Source organism: Pleurodeles waltl, chromosome 10 (assembly GCF_031143425.1).
Source record: "Pleurodeles waltl isolate 20211129_DDA chromosome 10, aPleWal1.hap1.20221129, whole genome shotgun sequence".
In the NCBI taxonomy this organism is placed as follows: domain Eukaryota; kingdom Metazoa; phylum Chordata; class Amphibia; order Caudata; family Salamandridae; genus Pleurodeles; species Pleurodeles waltl.
The window spans coordinates 731,658,863-731,683,521 of NC_090449.1; positions in this window are offsets into that span (position 1 = coordinate 731,658,863).

The window sequence follows — 24,659 nt, forward strand, 5'->3', positions numbered from 1 at the left end:
GTACACACTGCTGCGCTCAAAATACACACACATTTACAAAACACAACCAGATTAGACAATTCGAAATACACACACCTGATACACATACACACACCACTCACACACACCCAATACAATATAAAACACGCACCCACATCACCCACAAACCCTTACGTCAACAATTGCGACAGAAGGCCAGAGAGAGACACCACCTGAAAGAACACAGGCAACCTACACCATCACTCACACAACATCCAAGCACCTCACACAACACACCTCTAAATATCACCCCACACATCACAACACACCCCACCCCACACATCACCCACACCACCCGATGGCCCGCAAAGACACCCCAGGTTCTCTGAGGAGGAGCTCAGGTTCATAGTGGAGGAAATCATCCAGGTAGAGCCACAGCTATTCGGATCACAGGTGCAGCACACCACCATAGCTAGGAAGATGGAGCTATGGCGAAGAATCGTGGACAGGGTCAACGCAGTGGGACAGCACCCAAGAACTAGGGATGACATCAGGAAGAGGTGGAACGACCTACGGAGGAAGGTGCGTTCCATGGTCTCAAGACACCACATCGTGGTACAGAGAACTGGCGGCGGACACCCACCTCCTCCCCCAGAACTAACAACATGGGAGGAGTAGGTCTTGGCTATACTGCATCCTGAGGGCCTCGCAAGAGTAGCTGGAGGAATGGACATTGGTAAGTCAGAGCTTTAACTACTTCATCCCCCACCCACCTGCATGCTATCACATACCCCAACCTCGCCCTCACCCCCATCACTCCAACTCACTCCAACTCCTCACGTATGTTCCAATATCACAAACCACACATCCCGAACCCAAGCCCTGCATGTAACAACAAAGTATGGACACCCATCACCAAAGCATGGCCACTGCACATACCCATACACCCCCTAAACCATTATCACACAAGGTCCTACACAGGAATGCAAGCACTGGGGTACAGGGTCACTCACCCACCCATTGCACACCATGGCACACACAGATGCAATAATCATGCCTTTACACCCCTGCAGGACCCCTACCCAACGTCACCGGACAGGAGGGTCCAGACATGTCCACTCCACCCACAGAAGAGGCCCACAGTGATGACAGCAGCTCTGTCCAACTGGATCTAGATGACCAGCCCGGCCCATCTGGGACCTCGGGACAGTCGGTCCCCCTCACACTGGCACAGGCCACCACAAAGCCTCCCCCCTCTGGAAAACACCAGCACAGCACCCACCCAGCGGGCCCATACCTCTGTCCCCAGGACACGTCAATCAGCAGTGTGTCCACCACTACAGGGAACTCAGGCTAACCCACCACCCCAACAACACCATGGACCTGGGGGCAGTGGCAGTGGGCACACAGTTCAGGGGACAGAGGCCCAGGGGAACAGGGGGAGGACAGGCCCAGGGAACCCACTCTCCATAATGCCCTCTCCAACATCATGGGAGCCTACCACCATTCCCAGGAGACGATGGCAATGGTACTGGCCAAGTTTCAGGAGACCCAGCGGCTGCAAGAGGAACAGTATTTGGGATTCAGGGAGGAACTCAAAGCCATCAATTCCACCCTGGGCACCATTGTAGGGGTGCTGAAGGAACTCGTCAACACCAGGAGGGACACTGTGGCACAACAAGGGGTGCCTGACACTAGCCTGGACCATGAACTGCCCACCACCTCCGCCGGCGCTAGTGGACAGGAGGCACCACCACAGGACCACCACACCAGCACCCCCCCCCCTGCAGATGGAGAGCCACCTCACAAGCGGTCGCTGAGATCCAGGACAAAGACAGAGAACAATGCCAAGACCCCCTGATTGTCATCCTTCTGTCCCACTTTGTCACCCTGTCCATCCTTAAACTTCCCAGGCTCCAATTCCTATGCCCCTTTGGACAATGCACCTGTGAAACTAATAGACTGGACTCTGCCATGGACATTCCTCCACCATCACCCCTGACCATTTTGCAACCCCCTCCACTATTTAGCACTTAAATAAACACCCTTAAATCACAAAACTATCTGGAGTCAGTCTGTGCTTTCGAAAATGTGTATTTGCAATAACTGTGGAAAAATGCTGTATCCATTGTATTGTCAACATACCTATGTCACACAGCTCTAGTCCAATAGGAAACAAAGCAGATGTCACACAGTGGGACCCACATCTGTGAAATCGAAAGGGAAAGTGACAACTCAGGGTCCATACACTGTGCGAAAATTACAGACAGATGAGAGGTAGAACAATTAAACAGAAGTTGCAGGCAGTGTTGTCTTCTTACCTGTGTCTCACTGGAAGTATTGTTGGATCACTGTGTTCCTGTTGTCTATGTCTTCTTATTCTGCTTCCTCGTCTTCACTGCCCACAGGCTCCACAGCTGCCACAACACCTCCATCTGGACATCCTCCTGCAAAAAAGGCACCTGTCGTTGCAAAGGCAAGTTGTGAAGCATTCAGCAGGCCACGATGATCTGGCACACCTTCTTTGGTGAGTAGAATAGGGAACCACCTGTCATGTGAAGACACCTGAACCTGGCCTTCAGGAGGCCGAAGGTCCTCTCTATAATCCTCCTAGTTCACCCATGTGCCTCATTGTAGCGTTCCTCTGCCCTTGTCCTGGGATTCCTCACTGGGGTCAGTAGCCATGACAGGTTTGGGTAACCAGAGTCACCTGCAAATATCGAGGGACAACTGTTAGACACACTCTAACTCTTAGGGACATCCCCAGACCCAGACACCTAGTCACACTGTATTGGGTCCATGTTCTCACCTAATAGCCACACACTGTGCCTCTGGAGTTGCCCCATCACATAAGGGATGTTGCTATTCTGCAGAATATAAGCGTCATGCACTGAGCAAGGAAAATTGGGAGATGTACTGGTCTGCCAAACACACCATCTGCACATTCATCGAATTGTAACTCTTCCAGTTTCTGTACACCTGTTCACTCCTGTGGGGGGGACCAAGGCCACATGTGTCCCATCAATGGCACCTATGATGTTGGAGATATGTCCCAGGGCATAGAAGTGACGTTTAACTGTAGACAAATCCTCCACCTGAGGGAAAACGCTGTAGCTCCGCATGTGTTTCAGCAGGGCAGACAACACTCTGGACAACATGTTGGAAAACATAGGCTGGGACATCCCTGATGCTATGGCCACTGTTGTTTGAAAAGACCCACTTGCTAGGAAATGGAGTACTGACAGCACCTGCTCTAGAGGGGGGATTCCTGTGGGATGGCGGATAGCTGACATCAGGTCTGGCTCCAACTGGGCACTCAGTTCCTGGTTTGTGGCACAATCAAGTCTGTAGGTGATGATCACATGTCGCTCCTCCATTGTCGACAGGTCCACCAGCGGTCTGTACACCTGCCCCAGCGGACATGCTCTATGGACGAGAACAGCGAGCAACCAACACTGAGGTACGTAAACACACCTTTATAGGATTTTTTTTTTAAATCGCCATATGGCTGTCTTAGTGTATAATCAAGGCCTAGATATGTGTGACGCATTTAAAATGAATGCCATGTGGCCCCCTGAAATGGCGGCTGCCTGACCTGTAAGGTGGGACAAGGGGATATGAGGTAATTGTGCTGGCGTTGTACACCATCGCGGTAGGCGGTCGAAGACCGCGGCCCAAACCTGCATTGGTTAACATTGGACCCTATGGGTCCCAGGAGCCAATGATGATGTACGCTGGCGGTGACGGTACGCACCGCCGCGGACTTGACTGCCATTTTCTCTCTGTTCAATCACTTGATACCTGAACTTCGACAGGAGAGGACCTACACTGCAAGTGCTGCTGTGAACTCAGTCTGGAAGAGACAATGGCTCGTGTGTCTGGGGAAAGGGCCCCTGCCTTCAGCACGGAGGAGTTGGAGAAACTAGTGGATGGGGTCCTCCCCCAGTACACACCACTCTACGGTGCTCCAGACAAACAGGTTAGTACACTCTGAGCATGCTGCATGGGCAATGGCTGTTTGGAGTGGTGTGGATGAAAAATAGGGGTGGGGGAGAATGAGCGACATGGCAAGGGTAGGGATGTGGGCCAATGACTGTGACGGTGCGGGCGCTTATATCTTCTCCTTTTCCCCTGTCCTATTCGTGTAGGTCAGCGCCCACCAGAAGAAGGATATTTGGCGTGCCATCGCCAAGGAAGTCCGGACTCTGGGGGTCTACCACAGACAAAGCACCCACTGCCGGAAAAGATGGGAGGACATTCGCCGCTGGAGAAGAAGACGGCGGAGGCCCAGCTGGGGATGGCCTCCCAACGTGGGAGGGGTGCCCATCGCACCATGACCCCCCTCATGTTCCGGATCCTGGCAGTGGCGTATCCGGAGTTGGATGGACGCTGGAGAGCATGAAAGCAGCCACAAGGGGGTGAGTACGCTCTCATTCAGCTGATGCAGCGCGCAGTGGAGGTGTCGGGGTGGGAGTGGTGGGCTGTGGGTTCCCCTAGGCCAGGGTGAGTTTACTAGGCAGGGTCCCTTCTTAAGGAAGGTCCTGTGGCACCCCACCCCACCTATGTACAGAGCCAACTACACATAGTCAGGCTCCTGTGACATCCATGTATGCAGCAATCAGGCATAGCCTTGCAACCCATGTCCCTCGGATTGACTAGGGAACTCCAAGTGCACGGCGTAGTGCAGGGGGCTTCTGTGTCTGTAGTGTCTGCCAACTGTAGCGGTATTGCATGCACTCAACATGTCTTTCTTCTGTTCCCCCCCCTTTTTATGGTCTCCTTGTGCTTGTGTGCATTAGCATCATCAGGCGGAGGAGCAGTGGCACCAGAGCAGGAGGGAGCTGCATCCCACATGGCCCTGGATGGCGAGACAACGGAGTCAGAAGCCACCAGTGGGACGGAGAGCGAGGGGAGCTCCACGGCAGGGACAGGAGCTGAGACCAGTGACACGGACTCCTCCTCTGATGGGTGCTCCCTTGCGGTGACGGGCCCCTCTGTGCCCCCTGCATCTACAGGTACAGCTGCCTCCCCCCCTACCAGCACCGTCCTACCAGCAGCCCCTCAGTGTTTGCCCTGTGGCTGCTCAGGGTGGGCATCTCCTGCGCCCCAGGCACCTCAGCCCCTGCCCCTGTCTCCCCTGCTGCCCTCAGTGAGGAGGCCATTGACCTCTTCAGGTCCCTCACTGTTGGCCAGTCTACCATTTTGAATGCCATCCAGGGTGTAGAGAGGCAGTTGCAACAAACAAACGCATACCTGGAGGGCATTCATTCTGATCAGGCGGCCCATCAGCGAGCTTTTCAGACTCTGGCCTCAGCACTGATGGCAGCCATTGTCCCTGTCTTTAGCCTCCCCCCTCCAACTTCCTCCACCCAGACCCAAACCCCTGTACCTCAGCCTATCCCAAGCACACCATGAGACCAGCATGCACACACGTCAACACACAAGGGAAGCTCAGGCAAACATAAGCACCACACATCCCACAGGCACTCACGCAAGCATCATACCCATGCAGACATACCAACAGCCACTGCCTCCACTGTGTCCCCCTCCTCCTCGTCTCCCTCCTCCCTCCCTGTCTCGTCTCCACTCAAACCTGCATGCACCAGATCCTCAGCCACTACCTCCATCACAAGCACACCCACCACCACACCCCGCTCACGTGCAGTCACCACCCCCACTACCATTCACACATCCCCTGTGTCCTCTCCCAGTGTGTCTGTGAGCCCACCTCCCAAGGTACACAAACGCAGCCACACACCCACCCACCCACCAGCCATCCACCTCACGACAGCCTCCAGCCCATGCACTTTCACCCAAAGTCACCAAACGTACACCTCTTACAACCACTACCTCTTCCTCCACTCCCAAACCCCCTCCATCTACCTGTCCCAGTGTGTCCCAAAAACTTTTCCTGTCCAACCTTGACCTTTTCCCCTCACCTCTCCACCCCTTCAGTCTCCTAGGGCTCGCCTCTCCAGGTCCCAACCCAGCGCCTCAGCCACAACATCAGCGGGAGCAGTGGTGCCAGTAGTGACCGGCTTCTGGAATGCGCCAGGCAGCAGGGCAGCCAGTGTGCCAAGGAGCCAGAGCACGGACAGTCCCCCACCTCAAAAACACAAAAGGTTGGCCAGTGCCCAGCGGGAGAGAGGAAAAAAATCTTCAAACAAAGCCGCTCCCAGGAGTACAGGTGGGAATGTGGATCCAGCTGCGCCACCATACAAGGTGGGGAAGGGGCACACTAAAACTGGCATGTCTGGGAAAACCTGCACGGCGGAGAAGACCGCCACAAACACCGCTGCCAAGGACACCGCCGCCACCAGCACCGATGAACAGGACACCACAGGCCACTGAGCGCCAAAGATTCCGACACTACTGAGGCCGACACGACCAGAATGAAGCACTCTGGGCACAAAGCCCCCTCCAGAACCAGTGGAGAGATACATCCACTACCTCAGTCCTTGGCAGGATGAAGCACTCTGGGCACAATGCCCCCTCCAGAACCAGTGGAGACTGTTATCCACTTGAGAGACTGTGTCTTTGCACTCCCCAGGATGCAGCAGTGGGCAACCCACCCACTGGGGAGACTTGAGAAACTGTGGCTTTGCACTCCCAAGGATAAAGCAGTGGGCAATCCACCCACTGGAGAGACTTGAGAAACTGTGGCTTTGCACTCCCCAGGATAAAGCAGTGGGCAAAGCACCCACTGGAGAGACTTGAGAGACTGTGGCTTTGCACTCCCCAGGATGCAGCAGTGGGCAAACCACCCACTGTAGAGACTTGAGAGACTGTGGCTTTGCACTCCCCAGGATGCAGCAGTGGGCAAACCACCCACTGGAGAGACTTGAGAGACTGTGTCTTTGCACTCCCCAGGATGCAGCAGTGGGCAAACCGCCCACTGGAGAGACTTGAGTGACTGTGGCTTTGCACTCCCCAGGATGCAGCAGTGGGCAAACCACCCACTGTAGAGACTTGAGAGACTGAGGCTTTGCACTCCAGAGGATACATCAATGGGCATGGAGCCCACTCGTGGATCTGGCGTCGTGCACTCATCCGGCTGAGGTGCCCCCCCTTCCCTTCCCCCTGAGGTGCCTGTTGTATTTCTATCTGATGCCCCAGCAGTGTTCTCTCCGTCTTGTTCGGGTATCTTGTGTGGGCCTTGCCCATGCATTTTGGGCCCAGTGGTCCACGGACTATGATGGTGTAATCCATTGGACTTGTATTCTTGGTGTATATATTTGTTTATAGTGTGAATATCTTTATAGATGTATATATTTTTGATTCCTGTCTTTGAATATATTACAATCATTCAACTCATTTCCTTTTGTCCTTGCATTCTTCCAGGGGGGTTGGGGGGTGTAACTGTAATGTATCATGATGTATTAGTGTGTGTGTTGTCATGGGTGAGGGTGGGAGTGGGGGTGTTGCGTGTGAGTGTCACTCTCTTTTCCCTCCCCCTCCCCCCTCCCCTGTGTCGTAGATGCAGTACTCACTGTGGTCTTCGCCGCCGGCATTCGTGCTCCTGGTAGAGGAGGTTAAGGCTGGAAGAATCTGGAGCTCGGGTTCCATGGCGTCCTGGTTCCTCGTGGGGTGTGTAGAGGTGAGCGTTTCCCCTTCCAAGTCCTGTTTCTGCCGTGTTTTTGTTCGCGGTGAATCCGCCCCGGAAGAGGTGTCGGATTGGACTGTTGTAATTCTGTGGGCGGTACATTGTCCTCCGCCTGTCTGTTGGTGGTTACCGCCGCGGTATTTGTTTGTACCGCCTTGGCGGTCGAAGTGTTAAAGTGGCTGTCTTTGTTGGCAGTTTCCGAAACGGTCGTGATTCAATTTTTTTTTCCACCGGCCTGTTGGCGGTCTTACCACCATTTTAACACCGACCGCCAGGGTTGTAATGACCACCTAAGTGTCTTCCTAGATCTAAATTACAGTGAGGACCTATATAACATGTGGAAAATATATTCTAAACTATAATGCATAGCTAACTAAAATAATTACCTTCAAAGTTATGCAATAATGTTCTGCAATTCAAATTAATATAAAGGTGAATGGTTCATTAATGGCGAATGGCACATTAATATTATATAGATTGTTTAGCAACCAGTGTTCAAGTTGAGCCGTTGATGGACGATGGGGGGGCCCTGACATTTATTTTTGGGGACCAGACTTATTTTTCTGTTTCAGATTTTTACTGAGTGCAAGAGAAGGAAAACACAAAGATCGGAAAGACTTAGGGAAAAAAGATGCCAAACCCATCACAAAAAAAGCAGGAACTTGCAAGTGAGAATAGAGGACAGGGAGTGTCTTGTAAGAGATGAAAGACTACTTGCCTTGATTTTTGGAGTGCCAACTTTAATTTCACTGACTGCCGGCTTTTAAGCAGAGCTCAGGCAACGGTCTTGTTTCTTTCACAAATTAAACTCTCTTTACAACCAGCAATCACTTTCAGGTCTAAAACAACATCTTAGAACCGTATATCTCTAGGAAAAGTTATCATGTCTGTGAAAGATGAGGATCCTTTCATCTCTTCTAGTTAAAACAAACAAGTGTAAATATAAGGGTTCATAATCCTTAAAGGATGACTCCTGAAAATTATATTCAAGTACAAAGTAAATATCTAGAATAACAAGTGGTGTGGTAGAATAAATCACTGAATCCAGTTTAGTCTTTGGTTGAGACCTAAACCTATAAGACACTGAGGTTTTTGAAATTCTGATGGCAGAAACTGCACAGTAACAACCATCTATCATGATTGCCATGAAAGGAGGCTCTGAATCAAGAGGAACTTATAAGGAAGTTTTCAATATAGTCGCCACCATTTTCACATCTAGCGAGAGTCCTGTAGCTCCAGGAGACATGTTGCCCTTCTTGTCTTCATTCATGTGTTTAGAGTAGTGCATTCACCATAGATTAAAAATATCTTTCCAAGTGGGTTCCACAGTCTGTGTACCCCACCACCCTCTTCTGCTCCTGTATGGTCAAGAGATTCGGAGTAACATTTCTCCGCATGGGACCAGCGTGAAAATGTAATTGTGCAATGCAGATCATAACAGCATCCACCAATTTTATTCAGAAAGTTGAAATGATTGCAAATAAATTTCATGTTGTGATGTGGCACAGTTTATGGTGGCCTTATTCTTTTCAGAAATCATGTGTGGGTGAAGATCATAAAATTATTAAGAGACCAGGTGTGATGAAGGTTGATAGCACAAGCACGTTTTTCGGGTAGATCTAAGCATTTGGAAAAAGTGATGGTATAGAAATAGATGGTCCTGTTTCATGTCTCAAACTGGCTTTTAGATTGACAGTGTACAATCAGATTAAATAAATAGGTGGTGATTTCACTCTAACTATGTGTGGGTGTACTGTAACGGGAGAATAATAATCGCTCTGGGTAATGAGGTGAATATCAACAAAAAAACAATCCTTTGACGGTGCACCCTTGAAAGACCCCACCCCTAAGTCTTAAATGTGTGCTAACACACTCCTTGACATCATTAACCACAAGAGGCACTCGTTAGAATAACATAGTTCTGCACATTTTGGAAATAGAGTACTCAGGAAACAGTGTTCATTAAAATAACAATGATATTCCATACATTTCTGGAAGAAATGAAATGACTTTCAACTTATATATCAATGTCCTCAAATTAAATATCCATGTCCAAGTCCAGAAGAAAAAGACTGTCCAATATGTTGCTCCAAACTTGTTATATAATCAGAAATCAAAATCCATATTTCTTCAATCAAGATTCAATAATGTTCTTTCAAAAGTATCATGCGATCAATGCCAATTCCAACCTCACATCTAATTTAACAGCCAACACGTGTTTCGTCCAGGAATTTCCCAATGACTTTGTCAGGGTTGCAATTATATAAGTTCCTGTTAATACAATTTAGATCCATCATCCTGGTTAAGGAAACCACCACCGATACAACAAGAGGTGGGATCGAGAATCATTCAAATTCTTAAAACACCTCCGTCCCCAAATGTGATAATACCACAAGTTGTGATATCATACGCTATTTGTTATTGAATTTCGTGCCACCAAATGATAATTAACGATGTGACATTAGTACCCAAGTGTAAGAATTAGTAAATGTGTGTCCAACATAAGGATTCTAAATCTCACTAAATCACATGCCTTACTTGTCATTATGTGACCCTAGTGCATAGTGATACCCCTAATATACTAATACTTATGAAAATAAATAAGCCATGATCTTATCTACAAATACACAAATCCGTATTTAAACGTAAATACTCCTTGTTGACGTACCCAAAACCACTCCTGTTATGATGAAGTATCTTCTGTTGAACAAATGCAAATATCGGCTAAAATACTTGCCATTGAAAACATCAAACTGCGACAACACCAGAATCCCTGGGACCACACACATGTATATATCTGAAAATAACTAAAACACTCAATTCCAATATGAGCGTTGAGAGTATGTCGTGTTACCAGCACAATCCAAAAGTCTCTACTACCCCAATAGTTATACACATGTTGATGCATAACACACAGTATCTGATATCTCACCCTATTATGAGCACAGTTATAAAATATAAATACAGACTATCACACCCAATATTAACCAAGGCATATACTTTCAGAAAATAAGGGTTAAACCTAAATCTTAATATCAGCCCCACTTTGAACTAAAATGTTACTCTAGATGCTTCATAGCTATCATAGCATGCCGCTTTTGCTATGTAACTCACCCGATATAAAATCACATTCTTGAACTCCAGAATACTAACGCGAGTACGCGTAGAGCTCCTGAAAATCTAAACCGCCATCGGTCGCGTCTCTAAACCTTAAATATAATTGAAGGGCTGAACGCTTGTTCCGATCTCTAAATCTCACACTATTGAACTTCGATATTCACCATAAAAATAAAGGAAGGACTAGACTACTGGCGGCCATCTTTGAAGTGAAATAATATTGCTGAGCTTAGATGTACACTATAAAAATAAAGAAAGGACTAAACTCCTGGCGGCCATCTTAGGAGTGAGAAAAACGATATCACCATAAGAATGCTCAATGAACAAAATAAATATTATAAATAAATACCAACTAAACACAAAGACTAGAAACCAAAACTCAAAGTTCATACATAAGGGCTGGACGCTTGTCCTGTTACCTAAAGTATCACGCTCATATCGCAGTGTGGAGTCCCACTGAGAAAAATAACTGTTAAATATAAGTGTCAAGTGCTCAAAAAAGACAAGAATCCATAACTCGAAATTAGTGTATAGCGACAGATAATCTAGTGAAGATTAGTAAGAGATTAAAAAGAAATTCAATAATAAATTAATACAGCTTTTGTAATGATACTTCACAGTAATGATTGATTCCCTAATTTGGATCAAAGACTTTCTGCGTAAAAAGCAACATGGATTTTTACTCCATGAATACATAATGATGATTATATCATGATTATAGGAAACACACAATTTAGGCATGTATATCATGTACAATAAACATTTCATATAACATATTATACAAAACTATATCTTATGAACCAAATTATACTTCCTTATCATGTATCAGTTATCCATATAAAACCAATACATGTAAGACCAAATACCACATTCGTCCAGGTATGATATATCCACATGATGCATATTAAAACATTGTATATATACTATCTGTGACAAATATATTTAGACCCATCACGTCAATACCATTGATATTGAAGATATTACTGACACCCTAATATTATGCCTACTCCTCCTAGTCACCAAGAAAATATTCAAGTTCCCTGTCTGTATTGAGACCTGTTTCTACTGCTCTCAATCGTAATATCCATATGGCCTCTTTCCTCCTTAGCGCCAACTTATTGAGCTCTGCGAATATCTCAATTTGAATGATATGAATGTGAAATTCACTTATCAGTACAGCAACAACTGCATTGATTTTTTGGCTGTACAAACATACATTGAAAACAATAATATTCAGAGTAGGTTAGATAGAAAATCCACTGCTTGTAATTCTATCTTACATGCTGCGAGTGCCCACCCACATCATCAGATTTCTGCGATACCGTATGGTGAAATGATTTGGGCAAAACGCAATTGTATATTGTAATTGTAGCAAGGATAAGGAGTTTGAGAAATGCATTGAGGATATGTGTCAGCGTTTTGAACTAAGGGGATACCATAGGCACATTATAAGCAATGCAAACGGAGAATTAAAAATATTCAAAGAGAACATACATTGAAGCCCAAGGAACATGGCAACCGCAGTGAGCAAGGAAAAGTTAGATTGATAACAGATTATACTCAGAACTCAAAAATATTGCGTAAATTTATTCATAAACATTGGCATATTCTGTAACAAGACGATACTTTAAAGGACATTATTGGCACCAAACCTGAAATTACATATCGCAGAGGTAAAACTCTGAGATGTATCCTAAGTCTGAGCTATCCCTCAAATTACACTAAGGAGGACTGGCTTTCTGCTCGTACAATAGGTTTTCGGAATTGCGGTCATTGTGGACTGTGCAAATGGGCAAGTTGTAAAAGAATTGAATTTACAGATAATTCAGGTAAGATTTTTAAGATTAGAACACACATTAATTGTGGCACCTCCTTTGTGGTATATGTGGTGCTATGTAAATGTAATCATTACTATGTTGGGAGTACAATTCGTCCATTAAGAATAAGGATAGGGGAGCATGCAAGGTCACTTGCACATGAGGATTATAGATACCCATTAGTAGCACATATAGGGGGTCATTCTGACCCTGGCGGTCCATGACCGCCATGGTGGAGGGCGGCGGAAGTACCGCCAACAGGCTAGCGGTGCTTCCTTGGCGATTCTGACCGCGGCGGTAAAGCCGCGGTCAGAAAAGGGGAGCCAGCGGTTTCCCGCCGGTTTCCCGCTGGCCCAGGGAATCCGCCATGGCGGCGCTGCTTGCAGCACCGCCATGGGGATTCCGACCGCCTTCCCGCCAGCCTGTTTCTGGCGGTGTCCACCGCCAGAACCAGGATGGCGGGAACTGGTGCCGTGGGGCCCCTGGGGGCCCCTGCACTGCCCATGCCACTGACATGGGCAGTGCAGGGGCCCCCTAACAGGGCCCCACAAAGATTTTCACTGTCGGCTTTGCAGACAGTGAAAATCGCGACGGGTGCCACTGCACCCGTCGCACCCCTGCAACTCCGCCGGCTCCATTCCGAGCCGGCTTCATTGTTGAAGGGGCTTTCCCGCTGGGCCGGCCGGCGGTCTTCTGGCGGTCACCCGCCGGCCCAGCGGGAAAGCCGGAATGGGCGACCGCGGAGCGGTCTTTCGGCGGGAACCGCTTGGCTGGCGGCGACCGCCGACCGCCGCAGTCAGAATGACCGCCATAATGTCCTGTGAATCGCAAGGACCTCGCAAGGACCTCGCAAGTCTTTTGAATTTTTTGGCATTGATCATATAGGAATTGATCCAAGAGGAGGTAACAGGGAGTATATTAGGGGTATCACTATGCACTAGGGTCACATAATGACAAGTAAGGCATGTGATTTAGTGAGATTTAGAATCCTTATGTTGGACACACATTTACTAATTCTTACACTTGGGTACTAATGTCACATCGTTAATTATCATTTGGTGGCACGAAATTCAATAACAAATAGCGTATGATATCACAACTTGTGGTATTATCACATTTGGGGACAGAGGGGTTTTAAGAATTTGAATGATTATCTATCCCACCTCTTGTTGTATCGGTGGTGGTTTCCTTAACCAGGATGATGGATCATTTTTAATGCATTTATAAAATTTGCACATGGTTACCACCAAGTTTAACTTGGTGGTAATAGCGATTCCTTAATGCCCAATTCGCATTAAGGAATTGCTTGCTACATGAGGTTTAGAAATCGCAAATAAGGATTCCTTATTTGCGATTTCTTATTTAGAGAATCGCAATTTGCGATTTTCCAAACAGGCTGGAAAATTAAAGGAATCGCTATTTTAGCGATTCCTTAAATTTGCGTTGCGAATGCCTTTCATAAATACTGAAAGCATTTTTACGTTTGCAAACGGGCATTCGCACCGTTTGTGAATGCAAAAAGGCTTGATACATCTAGCCCTAAGGCCCTCATTTCAACCTTGGCGGTCTCCTCCAGAGACCGCCGAGGTTCCGCCTCTGCTGGCAACCGACTGCTGGCAACCCTCTGCCCTTTTTTGGACGGAGAGCGCCAGCAGCCATACTGGCGGTCGGCGGTGTAGTGGAGGCTGCTCCACCATCACCGTCTCGTCATCAGAACATCGCCCACCGTAATACGACTCAGTATTCGGCGTGGCGGTGTTCTGGTGAAAGGGGGCTGGCGGCGGAGCAGCCCCCATGGATCCTTTTCCCTCCCGGAGGATCACCGGAACAGGTAAGGTGATCATCTGTTAGGGGAGGGAGTGGGGGGGGTTTGTGTGGTGTGTGTGAATGGGGGTGTGCGTGTGAGTGTGTAGAGGGGTTGTGTGAATGCGTGTATGCAGCAAGGGGGTTTAATGTGTGTAGGGGAAATGTAACATGTATGTATATGTGCATGTGTGCATGTATGTGCGCGTGTATGTGTGTGAGTGGTGTGAGTGTGCGTGAAGGGAGTGTGGGGGTATGTGTGGGGGTTTCAATGGGGGTGGGGGTGGGGAGGGGGTCCTACTACCTTTGGGGGGTAGTAGGCGGGTCGTGGGTGTTGGGTGAGGACTCAGGGGAGGGGGAGGGCAGAAGGGGAGACCCCAATCAGTGCCAGGGAATTAATTCCTTGGCACTGATGGTGCATAACGCCATGGATTTCGTGGCGGTTGAAAACCCCACGAAATCCATGGCGGTATGCGGGGTCCTGATACCGCCGGAGGACTAGTGACGGCCGGCGGGCTGGAAACCGTTGTCTCCAGCCTGGCGGCTGTTATGGCATATGCCAAACCACCAATGTCATAATGGGTGGTAATGAGCGCCAGCCTTTTTGCACCGTCTGCCAGGGTTGTGATGAGGGAATAACTCATGAATCCAGTCCAAGTTGGTGGCCTCTTGTCTCTAAATTAGTAGCAAAATCCTAAAACTGTTCCCATCATGGGCAGCTCCTCACATTAAGTAGCATTTATACAGCTTGCATAAAAATACTGGCTAAACACCTTGCCAAACTGAATAATCAACAAAAACTTTCAAGCAACTTTAATATACCCCTGGGCAGCATCAAATATGTATTTTTTGTAATAATTCTTTTTATTAGATTTTTCAATTTACAATATGCATGGTATCACATTTGCACAACTTAGCAGTTATAACAATATGTTTATCAAATGGGGGCCTAAATAAAAACTGTACAAGTTAGTTTGGGCAATAGATTCCTTTAATTCAGTGTCTATGCAGTATCACCTTTACTGAGTGGCTGGCATACCATCTATAAGCGCTGTGAGCAGTTTGTCATTCATTTCTCCATTCCACTTAATGCACCCGCTTACCATGAGTTATTCGTCTGAATTACCTTCCATTACTTAGAGCCCCTGTTATTATGTTTTTATTGTATTCGCAGTGGCCTATTATTAGGTGGATCGGTGATACTTCGGGCATATCTGAACAGTTTGCAAGGTGTGCCCCAACACTTTCCACCTCCTCTTACTTTGCTCATGTGCCTTTCCTCTGCTGCTGCGCTTGGCTAACTCTACACCCAGGGTTTCAAATTTTACTTTCAACTTACTCCTTTTTTGGGGGAAGTGGAGGTATTAATTATATTGTATTAGTTTAAACCAGGTATTACTGGATGTGCTTTTAACCTTTAGGCATACTGTATCCCATTCATTCTTGGTCAGTAACTTCTGTGTGACTATGACCCATCTTGCAGATGCTATAGCCGATCCGTTGCCTTTATCCTGTAGGTGACAAGACACCTAAACCCCCTATTTTGATCAGAGTTACCAGAGTCAGTGTTACTATGTGTGTATCTGAATTATCTTGTATAATTTCACTATCTATGTCAATAATATTGTGTTAATAATAAAGCAGTAAAAGGTAGTATAAATAAGAACTTCAAATAAGTGAACAATTTTCAATAGTATCTTTTTATAATTTACCGTTATTTGGGAATCTGACTCCATTTAAAGCAATAAATCAATGTTTCCTGTTCAACACTTAAGATATCCTTGTATGTATTGGGTAATCACTAATATTTTATGTATTTCTATATGTACTTATTTATTTAAAGTATTTGCTATGCAGGAACATGGCCTTTCGGGGAATCTGGATACTAAACATAACAAAGTGATAGAGAAAAAATGGATAAGCACAGTTTTTTTTACAAAGGTTACAGATTCCCCATGTGTATGCTCACTTACTGTATTTTCCATTCATTGAGGCTGCTCAGGGTGTAGAGGGTCCCATAGGTGACACAATTTTCCATAGTACAGGACTGACATTTAAATTAAGAAATGTTGTTCAATCAATCAATCGATCAATCAGTGTTTTTTAAGGGCAGCTACTCACCCGTTAGGGTCTCAAGGCCTGTAGGGCATACCGGTGAGGTGGTTTAGAAAAGCCATGTCTTCAGTTCCTTTGTGAAGCTGAGGAGGGAGGTGGTTTGTCTGATGTGGATGGGTAAGGCGTTCCTGGCGGTGGCTGCGAGGTAGGAGACGAAGGTGGTCATTACAACCCTGGCGGACGGTGTTAACGCGGCGGTAATACCGGCAACAGGCCGGCGGCAAAAAAATTGCAATTACGACCGTTGCGGAAACCGCCATCAAAGACAGCCACTTTAACACTTCGACCGCCACGGCGGTACAAACAAACAGCGCGGCGGTCACAGCCAACAGACAGGCGGAAGACAATGTACCGCCCACACTATTATGAAAGGCCAATCCGCCACCTTTTCTGGGGCGGATTCACCGCGGATAAAAACACGGCGGAAACAGGAATTTCGAAGGGAAAACGCTCACCTCTACACACTCTACGAGGTACGAGGACACCATGGACCCGGAACTCCAAATCCTACCTCCGATAGTCTTCCTGCTCCTGTACCAGGAGCACGAACGCCGGCGGCGAAGACCACGGTGAGTACTGCACCTACGACACAGGGGAGGGGGGAGGCAAAAAACAGGGACACACACACCCAACACCCCCACCCCCACCCTCACCCACTACAACACACACACTAATACATATCTATACATTATAGTTACACCCCCCAACCCCTCTGGAAGAATGCAAAGACAAAAGGAAATGAGTGCAACCATTGTAATCTATTAAAATGCAGTACGCAAAAATATACATATATACACTATTAACAAAATATACACCAAGAATAGTAGTCCAGGTATTGCACCATTTATAGTCCGTGGACCAGTGGGCCCAAAATGCATGGGCGAGGCCCACACTCGATACCAGATCAAAACAGAGAGAATACTGCAGGGGCATCAGATAGAAATACAACAGGCACCTCAGGGGGAAGGGAAAGGGGGGCACCTCAGCTGGATGAGTGCACAACGCCAGATCCACGAGGGGGCTCAATGCCCACAGTTCAATCCTGGGGAGTGCAAAGCCACAGTCTCTCAAGTCTCTACAGTGGGTGGCTTGCCCACTGTTCATTCCTGGGGAGTGCAAAGCCACAGTCTCTCAAGTCTCTACAGTGGGTGGCGTGCCCACTGTTCAATCCTGGTGAGTGCAAAGCCACAGTCTCTCAAGTCTCTACAGTGGGTGGTTTGTCCACTGCTGCATCCTGGGGAGTGCAAAGCCACAGTCTCTCAAGTCTCTCCAGTGGGTGGTTTGCCCACTGCATTATCCTGAGGAGTGCAAAGCCACAGTCTCTCAAGTCTCTCCAGTGGGCAGTTTGCCCACTGCATTATCCTGGGGAGTGCAAAGCCACAGTCTCTCAAGTCTCTACAGTGGGTGGTTTGCCCACTGCATTATCCAGGGGAGTGCAAAGCCACAGTCTCTCAAGTGGATAACAGTCTCCACTGGTTCTGGAGGGGGACTGGTGCCCAGAGTGCTTCATCCTCTGAAGGACAGAGGTAGTGGATGGATCTCTCCACTAGTTCTGGAGGGGGACTGGTGCCTAGAGTGCTTCATCCTGTGAAGGACAGAGGTAGTGGATGCATGTCTCCACTGGTTCTGGAGGGGGACTGGTGCCCAGAGTGCATCACTCACCCCGTGACAGTCCCAGTTGCTTCAGTGCCCCTGCCGCTCATGGGCTAGCGGTGCTTGAGTTGGCGGTGCCCTGTTCAGCGGTGCTTGATTTGGTGGTGCCCTGTTCAGCGGTGCTTGATTTGGCGGTGCCCTGTTCAGCGGTGCTTGAGTTGGCGGTGCCCTGTTCAGGGGTGCTTGAGTTGGCGGTGCCCTGTTCAGCGGTGCTTGAGTTGGCGGTGCCCTGTTCAGCGGTGCTTGCCCTGTTCAGCGGTGCTTGAGTTGGCGGTGCCCTGTTCAGCGGTGCTTGAGTTGGCGGTGCCCTTTTCAGCAGTGCTTGCCCTATTCAGCGGTGCTTGAGTTGGCAGTGCCCTGTTCAGCGGTGCTTGAGTTGGCGGTGCCCTGTTCAGCGGTGCTTGCACTGTTCAGCGGTGCTTGATTTGGCGGTGCCCTGTTTAGCGGTGCTTAAGTTGGCGGTGCCCTGTTCAGCGGTGCTTGAGTTGGCGGTGCCCTGTTCAGCGGTGCTTGAGTTGGCGGTGCCCTGTTCAGCGGTGCTTGATTTGGCGGTGCCCTGTTCAGCGGTGCTTGAGTTGGCGGTGCCCTGTTCGGCGGTGCTTGAGTTGACGGTGCCCTGTTCAGCGGTGCTTGAGTTGGCGGTGCCCTGTTCAGCAGTGCTTGAGTTGGCGGTCCTTCATGGCCCAGCGGTGCTTGAGTTGGCGGTCCTTCATGGCCCAGCGGGTCTTGTGCTGGCGGTCCTTCATGGCCCAGCGGGTCTTGTGCTGGCGGTCCTTCATGCTCCAGCTGGGCTGGGGCTGGCGGGCCTTCATGGCCCAGCTGGGCTGGGGCTGGCGGGGCCCTCCTGGGCAGCTGGGCTGGGGCTGGCAGGGCCCTCCTGGGCAGCTGGGCTGGGGCTGGCGGGGCCCTCCTGGGTAGCTGGGCTGGGGCTGGCGGTGGCCTCCTGGGCAGCTGGGCTGGGGCTGGGGCTGGCGGTGGCCTCCTGGGCAGCGGGGATAGGGCTGGCGGTCCTTCATGGCCCAGCTGGGCTGGGGCTGGCGGGGCCCACCTGGGCAGCTGGGCTGGGGCTGGCGGTGGCCTCCTGGGCAGCGGGGATGATGGAGGTCTTCTCCGCCGTGCTGCTCTTCCCAGACTTGCCGGGTTTCTTGTTGCCCTTCCCAACCTTGGGAGGTGCCACAGCTGAGTCCACACTCCCACCGGGACCCATGGGAGCAGCTTGGGTGGCTGGAGTCTTCCCCCTCTCCCGCCGGGCACTGGCCAACTTCTGATGCTTCACGGGGGGACTGGCTGTGCTGTGGCTCCGTGCCACACTGGCTGTCCTGGTGGCCGGTGCACTCCACATACCTGTGACTAGAAGCACCACTGGTCCCGGAGATGTTGTGGCTGAGGTGCTAGTTCGGGACCTATGAGATGGACGGGGTGGGGGAGATGTGGGAAAAAGGTCAAGGCTGGACAGGAAAAGTTTTTTGGACACACTAGGACGGGTAGCTGGAGGGGGTTTGGGAGTGGAGGAAGAGGTGGTGGTAGTAGGAGGTGTACGTTTGGTGACTTTGGGTGCAGGTGCATGTGCTGGAGGCTGTCGTGAGGTGGATGGCTGTTGGGTGGGTGTGTGCCTGCATTTGTGTATCTTGGGAGGGGGCGTCACAGACACACTGGGAGAGGACAGAGGGGACGTGTGAATGGTAGTGGGGGTGGTGACTGCACGTGAGCGTGGTGGGCTGGTGAGTGTGCTGGTGAGGGACGTAGTGGCTGTAGAGGTAGTGCATGCAGGTGTGTGTGTAGACGAGACTGGGAGGGAGGAGGGAGACGACGAGGAGGGGGACACAGTGGAGGCAGTGGATGTTGGTGTGTTTGCATGTGTCTGATGCTTGCGTGAGTGCCTGTGGGATGTGTGGTGCTTATGTTTGCCTGAGCTTCCCTTGTGTGGTGAGGTGTGTGCAGGCTGGTCTGATGGTGTGCTTGGGATAGGCAGAGGTACAGGGGATTGGGTCTGGGTGGAGGAAGTTGGAGGGGGGAGGCTACACACAGGGACAATGGCTGCCATCAGGGCTGAGGCCAGAGTTTGAAAGGCTCGGTGAAGGGCCGTCTGATCAGAATGAATGCCCTCCAGGAATGCATTTGTTTGTTGCAACTGCCTTTCTACACCCTGGATGGCATTCAAAATGGTAGACTGCCCAACAGTGAGTGACCTGAGGAGGTCAATGTCCTCCTCACTGAGGGCAGCAGGGGAGACTGGGGCAGGGCCTCAGGTGCCTGGGGCGAAGGTGATGCCCACCCTCCTGGGTGAGCGGGCACGGGGCGAAGGCTGAGGGGCTGCTGGGAGGGCGGTGCTGGTAGGGGGGTGGCGGCTGTACCTGTAGATGCGGGGCACAGATGTTGCCGCCACCACAAGGGAGCTCCCATCAGAGGACGTGTCCGTGTCTCTGGTGTCAGCTCCTGTCCCCGCTGCGGAGCTCCCCTCGCCCTCCGTCCCACTGGTGAATTCTGAGTCTGTAGTGTGGCCCTCCATGGCCATGTAGGATGCAGCTCCCTCGTGCTCCGGTGCCACTGCTCCTCAGCCTGATGATGCTAATGCACACAAGAACAGGGAAACCACAAAAAGGGGGGGGGAACAGAATAAAGACATGTTGAGTGCATGGATTACCGCTACCGCTGGCGGACAAGACAGACACAGAAGCCCCCTGCACTACGCCGTGCTCTTGGGCTCTACAGTGCAATTCCTGGGAAATGGCCTACAAGGCTATGGACGACATCTGCACACATAGATGACACAGGGGCATGAATAGCTGTACTTGGCACTCTACAGAGGTGGGATGGGGGGCCACAGGGCCATGCTTTACCGAGGGGCCTAGCCTACGGAACTCGCCCTGGCCTAGGGAAACCCACAGCCCTCCTCCCCCACCCAGACAACTCCATTGCGTGCAAAGTCAGCTGAATGAGAGTGTACTCACCCCCTTGTGTCTGCTGTGATGCCCTCAAGCGCCCATCCAACTCCGGGTAGGCCACTGCCAGGATCCTGAACATCAGGGGGGTCATGGTTCGACGGGCACCCCTCCCACGTTGGGAGGACATCCCCAGCTGAGCCTCCGCCGTCTTCTTGCTCCAGTGGCGAATGTACTCCCATCTTTTCCGGCAGTGGGTGCTCCATCTGTGGTAGACCCCCAGGGTCCGGATGTCCTTGGCGATGGCACGCCAAATATCTTTCTTCTGGTGGGCGCTGACCTACATGATATGTACAGGGGAAGAAGAGAAGTCATTACCAACTGCACCGTCAAAGTGAGTGGCCCCCATCCCTACTCTTGCCATGTGGCACATGCACCCACCGTCTTTCATGCTCGCAGAACTCTGCCCCCTTCCTTCTTACATCCAGCCCTCTCCACACAGGCATAGCCCATACAACATGCTCCCTGTGTACTTACCTGTTTGTCTGGAGGACCGTAGAGTAGCGTGTACAGGGGGAGGACCCCATCAACGAGCTTCTCCAACTCCTCCGATGTGAAGGCAGGGGCCCTTTCCCCAGATGCACGAGCAATTGTCTCTTCCAGACCGAGGTCACAGCAGCACTTGCAGTGTAGGTTCTCTCCTGTCGAAGATCAGGTATCGAGTGATTGAACAGATAGAAAATGGCGGTCACGTCTGCGGCGGTCATGTCCGCGGCGGTGCGTACCGTCACCTCTGTGGTCGCTGTTGTCCTTCATAGGCACTGTCCGCTGGGACATGTGAGGAGATGGCGGAATCCTCCGGTGTACCGACCGCTGGTGGACCTGTCGACAATGGAGGAAAGACATTTGATAATCACCTACAGGTTTGACCGTGCCACAATCTAGGAACTGTGTACCCAGTTGGAGCCAGACCTGATGTCACCAATCCGCCATCCCACAGGAATCCCCCCTCAAGTGCAGCTGCTATCAGTGCTCCATTTCCTTGCAAGTGGGTCTTTTCAAACAACTGTGGCCATGGCATCAGGGATGTCCCAGCCTATGTTTTCCAACGTATTGTCCAGAGTGTTGTCTGCCCTGCTGAAACACATGAAGAGCTACATCGTTTTCCCTCAGGTGGAGGATTTCCCTACAGTGAAAGGTGACTTCTATGCCCTTGGACATATCCCCAACATCATAGGTGCCATTGATGGGACCCATGTGGCTTTGGTCCCCCCCCCCACAGGAGTGAACAGGTGTACAGAAACCGGAAGAGTTATCATTCCATGAATGTACAGATGGTATGTTTGGCAGACCAGTACATCTCCCATGTAAATGCCATGTTCCCTGGCTCAGTGCATGATGCCTACATTCTGCGGAATAGCAGCATCCCTTATGTGATGGGTCAACTCCAGAGGCACCGTGTGTGGTTATTAGGTGAGCCCCTGGAAGCAAGACAGTGGGAATGGTTGTCTGGGGGTTATCCCTACAGGTTAGTGTGTGTCTAACAGTTGTCCCTCACCATTTGCAGGTGACTCTGGGTACCCCAACCTGTCATGGCTACTGACCCCAGTGATGAATCCCAGGACCAGGGCAGAGGAGCGCTACAATGAGGCCCATGGGCGAACTAGGAGGGTGATCGAGCGGACCTTCGGCCTCCTGAAGGCCAGGTTCAGGTGCCTGCATATGACAGGTGGATCCCTATTCTACTCACCAAAGAAGGTGTGCCAGATCATCGTAGCCTGCTGTATGCTTCACAACTTGGCTTTGCGACGACAGGTGCCTTTTCTGCAGGAGGATGGTCCAGATGGCGGTGTTGTGGCAGCTATGGAGCCTGTGGACAGTGATGAGGATGAAGCAGAGGAAGAAGACATGCAGAACAGGGACTCAGTGATCCAGCAATATTTCCAGTGAAACACAGGTGAGAATACATTCCTGCCTACTACATGTACTTTTACACTACTACCTCTCTACTGTCTGTCGTTTTCACCCAGTGTATTGTCACTGAGTTGTCACTTTCCCTTACGGTTTCACAGATGTGGGTCCCAACGTGTGTCATCTGCTTAGATTCCTCATGGACTAGAGCTGTGTGACATAGGTATATTGACATTACTATTTCAAGAACATTTTGTCACTGTAATTGCAAATACACTATTTTGAAATCACAGACAGACTCCAGATCATTTTGTGCTTTAGGTGTGTTTATTTAAATGCAAAATATTGGAGGGGGAAGTTAAATGGTGAGGGGTGATGGCGGAGGAGTGTCCATGGCAGAGTCCAGTCTATTAGTCTCACAGGTGGATTGCCCATATGGGCATAGGAAGTGGAGCTGGGGCAGTTTAATTATGGACAGGGTGACAAAGTGGAACAGTGGGATGACAATCACGGTGGTCTCATTTCCTGGCTGGGGTCTTGGCATCGTGCTCTGTCTTGTTCCTGGATCTCAGGGACCATTTGCGGGGTGGTTCTCCCTCTGCAGGGGGTGGGGTGCTGGTGTGGTGGTCCTGTGGCGGGGAGTCCTGTCCACTAGCGCCGGCGGAGGTGGTGGGCAGTTCATCGTCGATGCTAGTGTCAGTGGCCCCTTGTAGTGCCACAGTGTCCCTCCTGGTGTTGAGTACTTCCTTCAGCACCCCTACGATGGTGCCCAGGGTGGAGCTGATGGTTCTGAGTTCCTCCCTGAAGCCCATATACTGATCCTCCTACATGCGCTGGGTCTCCTGAAACTTGGCCAGTACTGTTGCCATCATCTCCTGGGAGTGGTGGTATTCTCCCATGATGGAGGAGAGAGCCTCGTGGAGAATGGGTTGCCTTGGCCTGTCCGCCCCCTGTCGCAGAGCAGCCCTCCCATTTCCCCTGTGTTCCTGGGCCTCCGTCCCCTGGACCGTGTGCCCACTGCCACTGCCCCCAGGTCCCTGTTGTTGTTGGGGTGGTGGTTTATCCTCGGTTCCCTGTAGTGGTGGACACACAGCTGATTGACGTGTCCTGGGGATGGAGGTATGGGCCCGCTGGGTGGGTACTGTGCTGGTGTTTCCAGAGGGGGGAAGGTCTGTGGTGGTCTGTGCCTGTGTGAGGGGAACCGACTGTCCCGAGGCCCACAATGGTCCGGGCTGGTCATCTAGATCCAGTTGGACAGAGGTGCTGCCATCACTGTGGGCCTCTTCTGTGGGTGGAGTGGACATGTCTGGACCTTCCTATCTGGTGACGTTGGGTAGTGGTCCTCCAGGGGTGGAAAGGCATGATTATTGCATCTGTGTGTGGCATGGTGTGCAATGGGTGGGTGACCGTGCACCCCAGTGCTGGCATTCCTGTGTGGGAGCTTGTGTGATGATGGTTTAGGGGGGTGTATGGGTATGTGCAGTGGGCATGCTTTAGTGATGAGTGTCCATACTTTGTTGTTGCATGCAGGGCTTGGTGATGGGATGTGTGGTTTGTGATATTGGTACATTTGTGAGGAGTTGGAGTGATAGGGGTGAGGGCGAGGGTGGGGGTATGTGATAGCATGCAGGTAGGGTGGGGGATGTAATAGTTAAGATTTGACTTACCAGAGTCCATTCCTCCACCAACTCCTGCGAGGCCCTCAAGATGCAGAATTGCCAAGACCTGCACCTCCCATGTTGTTAGTTGTGGGTGAGGAGGTGGGGGTCCGCCGCCAGTCCGCTGAACCGCCTGGTGGTG